Raw genomic sequence first — 5,318 nt, 5'->3', positions numbered from 1 at the left:
TGTTGATGTTATTTGTCAGAAACATTTAAGCCAGGAATTTTCTTCTACAGCAGTGTTTTTCAACCACTGTTCCGCGGCACACTAGTGTGCCGCGAGATGTTGCCTGGTGTGCCGTGGGAAAAATTGAAAAAATCAAGAGAATTACTTTATATATAGTCAATATAGGCACAGAGTTAAATTTTTTAACATTTTCTAATGGTGGTATGCCTCGTGATTTTTTTAATGAAACAAGTGTGCCTTTGCCCAAAAAAGGTTGAAAAACACTGTTCTACAGTATCAACCCAGCACATAGCTATCTAGTAGTGTACAATGGCCACAAATCAGTGCACAGTTAGGCATGCTTGTCCCATGGAAGGGAAGATTCACACTACACATCTGAGGCACAGTCAATGCATGTTTAAAGCGCATTACTTTCTCCAAGGTATCCTGGGTGCTGTGTCCCTTTCACAGAGCTAGAATTCCTAAGTGCTTTAAATGTGCTTTAAGTGCTTTAAGTCAAGTGCTTTAAATGTGTGTTAGATGTGCTTTTAATGTGTGGTGTGGATCTTCCCGAAATCATTAGGGAGGGATTGAAGGTGTCCAAATCTGTATGGGATTATGACCAGTGCCTCAAAGAGGCGCCCAGATAGATTTAAATATGGGGTCATAGGGTTGGATCAAGACTAAAGTTAGTTGCAGTTAAGTTCCATTGAAATCAATGCAAAAAGTTTGTTGCAGTTCATTCAAGTTCCATTGACAGAGTGTAACTAACATGGTAGAGACACAGGTGGCACTGTAGTCTAAACCACAGAGCCTAGGGCTTGCCGATCAGAAGGTCGGTGGTTTGAATCCCCACGATGGGGTGAGCTCCCGTTGCTCGGTCCCAGCTCCTGCCTACCTAGCAGTTTGAAAGCACGTCAAAGTGCAAGTAGATAAATAGGTACTGCTCTGGCAGGAAGGTAAACAGTATTTCCGTGCACTGCTCTGGTTCGCCAGAAGCGGCTTAGTCATGCTGGCCACATGACCCGGAAGCTGTACGCCGGCTCCCTCAGCCAGTAAAGCGAGATGAGCGCCGCAACCCCAGAGTTGTCTACGACTGGACTTAACTGTCAGGGGTCCTTTACCTTTACCTTTAACTAACATGGTCTGGATCTAAACCATTCGTCTTCAAAATACTAACAAGAAATCAGCCTTTTTCATTTGATATATTCAGTTAATTTAATTGGTTAGATTAATCCAATAAAACTGCTTCTGATGTATGAAAATTTGATGATAATAATGATGATGATGTTGATGTAAGTATATAGACTAGTAGAGGAAGGCTGGGCAACTCAGCTAGTTTGGGTGAGAGATTTGCAGCAATACATTTCCTATAAACTTTTTCATTCCACCTATTGTTATAAGAATTTTGTGACTAAGGACTAGTGTCTGAGTTTACTTTCTTCTTTTCTACCAGTGCCTTTTCTTCCTGTATTGCATCTTTCAAATGGTAAGCTTAAAGCAACAACTATCTCATTTCCGATCTTTCTAAGTCACCCTGGGAGCCACTTTCAGTCGAAAAGTGGAATGTGAATCCTTTAATTATTAAAAACAACAGACAGCAAAAATGATATTTTCTGCCATGCAGGCGGGTATATCTCTTCTAAGAGTTTGCCTTCAACACATACTCTTATAGTGATACAAAATAAGCTTTCTGCAATAGATCAGCAACAGATTAAAGAAGCCAGTAAAATTAGAAGCATTTATAATGTATATTCCCTTCTACAAGCTTTCCTCAGTCTTTAATCGAAGACCCTGTTCCCAGATCACCTAGAATCAACCACATGTTCCCACGGCTTCACCTAACGAAATAGGTGCCTTTCCTGCATTTGGGGGACTCTGGTATTTTCTAGCTTATTTTTTAATTGTTTTCCAATTTTAAGCCTAAACCCCACAGCAAATTCTATTATGTGCTATAGTCCAATTTATTCCCCGTCTTTACACTGCAAAAACAACAACAAACAACAACAACAACAACAACAACAACAACAACAACAACAACAACAACACAACCACAGAACATGGAGCAATTAAGTATTTCCAAATTTTTACATACATTTTAAAATTGATTTCAATTACTTTTGATTATCTAAAGTAAAAAATGGACACACTTTAAAAAAATATCTCAGAAGGTCATTCAGAGCTGCTAATGCCATTAAATGAGTGCACTTTTATGAGCATTTACCACCACAAAGCATTTAGGTTTTTGTAAATGGAATAGAAAACAAGACCCCAGAAGATGACAGTTAACGAGAGAGAGATTAATAAAATGTGTATCACATATTCTTGCCTTTTAAAATTAACATAAGAAATGAAGAGATGCATGAAATAAGACATGACAAATAAAAGGATAATATTATTCCATCTTTCAGCTGTGAAATGCTAGAGGACATTTGGTCCTCGGCCACTCGATTCTAGAGATAACCAAATTACAGAACTGTAGTTGTGTTATGTGTACAACATTTGTCATGGGCATATTTAAGAGGATTTCCTTTGGTCAACGTAAGAAGAGCAGGCTAGGTCAGGCTAGTGGTGTGGCCTATGTAGTCCAGGACGCAAGGGAGAAATGTTCTCAGAGGAAGGCACGCTTGGCAAACCCTCGCCGTGATCAACTCCCGCCCAGAAACCAATGTCCCAGTGTGGAAGGATGTGTGGATCCAGAATCGGCCTCCACAGTCACTTACAGACTCACTGCTAAAACTGTGTTTATGGAAGACAATCTTACTTGGCTATGAGTGATCGCCAAAGATGTAGTCCGGCATCCTGTTCTCACAGGGGCCAGCCAGATGCCAAGTGTTCTGCCAAATGCAGCGGTTCTTTCTAAGGATACCAGGACAAAAGAAACAAGGAGGTGGAAGGGGAACCAAAACAGCTTTATTAAACAAACACCAAACAAAGCATACATACCCAAAATGTCCTCAATCTGCTCCCAGGAGCCCCTCAAGTGGATAGCAAGGACACATAAGCATGTAAACACACAGCACCCTAGTCTTGGGTCTGTGATGAGGCTCACTCTCCCATCCCAAATGCCTGCCTTTTATAGAGAGCTTGATCCTAATTAGCAAAAGCTGTGGTCAAACAGCCAGGCTCTCTTTCCTTAAAGAAACATCCACACAGAGGCTAAGTTTGAGGCGTGGCTCGGATATGGGGATAACTCAAAGACATGCCACTATCTCCTCGTAACAATATCTTCCGGATTGTTTCCCATACACCAAGGGGAAAGCTTTAGATGTAGCTCATCACGCTTTATTGGCCGAGGGAGCCGGCATATAGCTTCCGGGTCATGTGGCCAGCAGGGACGTCTTAGCCATTGAGGCTACTGGCGCACGGCACCACGGCCTGTGGAGGGTGCCTTGCCCACCTCTTCTCGGGCTGCGGATGCGGGGAGGCCGTTGGCAAGCCTCCCATTGGCACTGCAGCCAGGGCTCCCTGGACAGCAGCACCGCCGCTTCGGCCAAGCAGGCAGAGGCAGAGGTGGAGCACAGCTGGCAGTGTCCCCGCCCGCTGTGCCTGGCCGGAGGGATCTTTGCGCCAGGGCGCCGGATTAACTTAATACAGCCCTGGTAGCCAGCATGCAGGGCCGTCTTAAGCATCTCGGGCGCCGTGGTGCAAATATCCCTCTGGCGCCCCCCCCCCCCCGTTTCCCAGAGTTGTCGACCTTTTTTAGGAAAGGTTCCCCAGAGTTTAGGGTTCCCCTTTATTTAGGGAGCTGACACCACGCTTACATATTATCTCTGCTTGGGGAAAAAAAACAGGAAACATAAACTGTTTTTGTTGCCCGTTTATTATCATTGCACATATTATTAAGTATATAACAACACATTGTTTTGCTTATTCTTGTTTTTTGCAGATTTAAGACAAATTATCTTATTATGTAAACAATGTTGATTCCTTTTTAAATTGACAATACCTGCGTTATTCATGTAAAACAGTTTGATACAGTACATTGTATGGAATGGTTTTTCCTCACATTCTAAGGTTCCCCTAACACCTTGATCCTTTGCTTTAATAAGGGAGACCTTAAAACAATGTGAGAACACTTTAAACATGTTTTAAAATTTCAAATCCATCACATCAAGCCAGCTCTCAAAATGCAGGGAACGTCACTCAGGTTTATTTTAAATTCAACAAACCCACAAGACGTAACTTTGTTGGAACAAAGTTTGAGTATTTCCTCTAAATGCTAAATTTTGAGCTGCCAAAAAATTAATTAGCACAATTATTCTCTCTAAAACAGCCGTCCACCTTTTCTTCTCACGTTCTATTCCGGCTTGATCTATGGAATCTACAGTTTTCCTTTTCAATATTTTCTCTTTTAGATCTATGCTTTTTTTAATGGACAATATATGTCCTGCACTCTTTTCGAGTATTGCGCTACTTCTAGATAAATGCTCCCAGTTTTTGAAACCTGTGTTATCACTAAAAGTAGTGACATTATCATTGAAAAGCTTACAATAGAAGCAGAATACTGAATTGGTAGATACGGAATACAAAAGCCAGTCTCTATTAACTGTTTCATTGTTCTTTAACTTTTTGGTGTAGTAAGAATCCGAAAATGACCTATTTTTACCGTCTTTCGGATAGGCAGGTTGCTTTATTTGAACTGGCCCTTGATCTAGCAAAAACAATCTTAACTTGTCTGGGACAATTTGAGGCCACAAAGAAGGATCACCCACTACATTTTCATGAAATGTCACTTCCAGGGGAGTCTCAGACGTCAAGGGAGATTCAGCTGCAAGAGCAGAAGTAGAGGCTTCTTCAATACATGCAGTATTTTCTAAATCTCTTGAAGGTCTTTCTTCTTCATCCACAGTTGCAGAAGATGTACCTGTTAAAACAGAAAAAGCATAGCTCTATACACATAAATTACAATAGTGGCTCTGAGAGCAATAGACCTGATGAGCACTTTGTAGGTTCAAATCCAAACTTGTGAAAAACAATAATTTAAGGTCAGCTGTTGTGCCATGTACGTGTCACAACAATTGCTCTAAATGGGCTGCAATGCCAATACCTCCATAAAATCCACCCATAAAAGTAATCTGGAAACTTACTATTTAAAACTTACACCTATTTTCAAGATTTGCATAAATTCTCTCAGTTGGTCAAAATATAAACATTTAATAAAAAAAATGTATGCAAATAAGATACGTGGGTAAAGTAGCTCACTTACTTTGCCGGAAAAAAAATCCAATTAGAGTTGTCAACTTCTTTAAATTTTCTTCTCAAGTTTTCTCTTTCTGTTTTCGGAACCTGAAAGTTTCTTTTTACCACCGGCCATCTGCAAAATTAAAAAAAAATTA

At 40.8% G+C, this 5,318-nt stretch overlaps 1 long non-coding RNA gene across 1 annotated transcript; it reads right to left on the bottom strand.

Moving 5' to 3' along the window:
* Positions 1–3,784: 3,784 nt before the first annotated feature.
* LOC117039251 lies at positions 3,785–5,318 on the bottom strand. Its single transcript, XR_004425739.1, has 2 exons — positions 5,189–5,318; positions 3,785–4,846 (listed from the first exon to the last, which is right to left on the bottom strand). It is a non-coding gene; the product is annotated as an uncharacterized LOC117039251 (long non-coding RNA).

The sequence above is a fragment of the Lacerta agilis genome, chromosome 17 (assembly GCF_009819535.1).
Source record: "Lacerta agilis isolate rLacAgi1 chromosome 17, rLacAgi1.pri, whole genome shotgun sequence".
Taxonomy (NCBI): domain Eukaryota; kingdom Metazoa; phylum Chordata; class Lepidosauria; order Squamata; family Lacertidae; genus Lacerta; species Lacerta agilis.
Note: the sequence above shows the minus strand (reverse complement) of the source record. Positions and strands in the feature narration are given on the sequence as shown.